The sequence below is a fragment of the Gouania willdenowi genome, chromosome 2 (assembly GCF_900634775.1).
Source record: "Gouania willdenowi chromosome 2, fGouWil2.1, whole genome shotgun sequence".
Taxonomy (NCBI): domain Eukaryota; kingdom Metazoa; phylum Chordata; class Actinopteri; order Blenniiformes; family Gobiesocidae; genus Gouania; species Gouania willdenowi.
Genome location: NC_041045.1, coordinates 2079229 through 2082555, shown reverse-complemented (window position 1 = coordinate 2082555; position 3327 = coordinate 2079229).

Sequence of the window (3327 nt, the reverse complement as noted above, 5' to 3'; positions counted from 1 at the left end):
TCTTTCAATACAAATCAGCTCAGAGAGAGAGAGAGAGAGAGAGAGAGAGAGAGAGAGAGAGAGAGAGAGACCCACCCTCTATAGTAGGGCTGGGCGATATATCAAGATTCAAGATATATCAAGTTTTCTATTTTAGCGATAATTACATTGATACATATTTATACACACACACATATACTGTATATGTATATATTTTTGCAGCTTATTTTGTATTAAAATACTTATTTTATGAGTCGCTGCTTTCATGAAAAGCACTGTAGCTGTTCCCACTCAACATTCTTGAAGCCAAAATATGGCGCTTAGGGGGGTCTTCCGTCTCGCAATTTTGGAGCCAGAGTCTGCGCGGTGGGGTTTGGCGGGAGGAGCCCTGGTAACACGCCCCGCCCCCCCGATGACTAAGGCAGCCCAGCTACGTCAAGAACATAAGTATCTTTTTTGAGACCTTGACAGACGTATTTTATGTTTGCTATTACGTACAGTAACTGTACAGTCAATGAACCGCGGATACAACGATATAACAATATCAAGAAACACAGCATGTCAGTTACTCGGTTACTGGATAAGTAACCTAGCTTGACAATATTTTGGCTAACCTTAGACTGCGTACGTGTTAGCTAGCTAGATAACGACTTTAACTACCCAATGACACATAAATCACACTTTTTTACTTACCAAAAAAAAAACTGCAAAGATCCCTTAGATTCCACAGGTTGGTTTGAACAGTTTACTGCAGAACAGCTCAAAAAAGGCGAAAAAACTGAACAGAAAAGTTAAATGGCGTCTCAGCTTTCCTTCACAACACAACTACTGTTCACAAAGAGAGATACGCATTATCCACGTCTGTCAATCATCGTCATATAATGTACAATTCCTCAAATAACTTATTTAAAACAAACTTTACAGAAAAATGAGCACTTGACCACAATGTAGGATGATAATAACTAATGACCACGAGTATTTTAACTTTACATTTTGACCCACATCCCATCCGTTATCTTTGGGGAGGCGGGGTTTATGACCTATACTGCAGCCAGTCAGCAGGGGGAGCTCTACAAATAAAAGCTTCACTCAAAGATTGTCCCTACTATGGTCCTAACCCAGAACTTCCTCTGAACAAGCCACACTACAGAACTCACTCACACGTGCTGTCCTTTATCAGAGTCTGGTCTGTTGGGGGAACAATTGTGCAAATTTGTCTACAAGCATGCATGAAATTTGGCATACTTGCAGTTTTTGACCTGCTGAATTCAAATCTGGGCAGGGGTCGCCATATTGGGCAATTCAAAATGGCGGTCACCCAAAAACAGGTTTTTCTGTTACTAGTAGGGATGTAACGATTCACTCAACTCCCGATACGATTCGATTCACGATACTGGGTTCACGATACGATTCTCTCACGATTTATTTTACAAAATGGGACTGTAGACACATTTTTTTTGGGGGGGAAAAAACTAGAAAATACTGTACTATTTTCCTTTTATTTTTCATTGTCAAAAGAATTCCTTGATAAACTATTCAAAACAATGCAATTTAACTAAAAATAAATCTTGAATGAAATAAATAAAGGAATAATACAAATGAAAATGAAGCCTATTAATTTAAATTCTGGTTCTATAATAAACAATGCAAAACTGCATAATAGCTATTTTTCTTTTAAAAGTGCAACTGAAAATGTATTTTGTGCCTTAACAATTGGACTTTAAAAAAAAAAAAACGTGATTGCACTGATGTACGTCATATTTGTTTGGACCAGCAGAGGGCGCTGGTAACACAGTGGTCGGTTGGCATGCAGATACAGTATCTTGCAGTGAAGAAGAGAAGCTATGCTAGCAGACAGAGCTAATAGAAAAATGTGACTTTTACAGATATTCAAGTAATATTACAGATATTCTTTCGGTGCTAAAGGGGTAATGAATCATTTATTAACATATTTAAGAGTAGAAGGCAGCCAGAAAGAAAGTATTAGCAGACTCCGCCCGCCGCCTACACTTGTGAATTAAAAAAAGTACTGCGATTCAATTTTCAGAAAATCGATATCAACCGTGATACCTATTAATCGATTTTTAACTGCCTTACGATTAATCGTTACATCCCTAGTTACTAGCCAAACAAAAGTCACATAATTTAAATTAAAAACACATTTCTAAGCATTTTACATCCAACAAATTTAACCCTAAATTGTCTTTAATTAAAATAATCGATATTTATATCATATATCGCCATTTTGAGAAAAAATATCGAGATATGTGTTTTGGTCCATATCACCCAGCCCTACTTTATAGCAGCTGCAATCCTGTACAAACCAATCCCTGCCATTCGGTCCGAATGTAAAGAACCAATCATATGCTTTCATGCCCCATCTTTATTTTTTTCTAACTAAAACCTAAACAAAAACTTTTCGTAGATGCCGCTTTATTCCGTGACTAATTTGTGACGAAAACATGCTGAGAAAAACCTAAACGAAGTGTCTGTTTACTATTAACCAGGCTTGATTCAGTCTTAGTCATAGTCTTTTGACTAAAATGCAACTTACTTATAGTCAAAATGCAATAATCAGGAGTATTTCAGTTATATATTCAAGTTTTAGTCAACCAAATTACATTAAGATTTTGGTCGACTAAAATATAAAACATACAAGTTTCGGTATTTTTTTTTCAAGTTTCAATTACTATTTACCAACCAATATGGGATGGTGTTAATGTTTGTAATGTCCCTATTGGATCACTTACCGTCTTGTCCCGCCTTTTTTTAACCAATTAATAATCATAATAATAATTAATAATGAGGGAGTTTGATTTTTAGATTGAATATGTTTTATATGCGGTGTACCCCTATATAACTTTCCCAGTGGTTTGATCCAGCCAGTTAAACCAATGCTTTCACCTCAGAAAGTTTTATAAACACCACTGGAATGTTTCTACTTTGATGGATAATGTGTGTGTGTGTGAGTGCCAACGAGCTTACATAAGAATTACTCCTTTACCTCATCCCTGACACACACACACACACGCACGTACACACGCACACACACACACACGCACGCACACACGCACACACACACACGCACACACACACGTGCACACACAATGTGTCATTAGGAGTTGAAGTGGAGTGATTTTGGCTCAGCCATTATCTCCTTACACAACCCACTAGAGTGAAGAGTGTGTTTCGCTCTACACACACACACACACACACACACACACACACACACACACACACACACACACACACACACACACACTGTGTGTTTTGTCTTTGTTTGCAGGTTTGGTGAGATTTACCATGAAGAAGGAAAATGTAAAACAGCTATTTTACTTACCTGAGAAC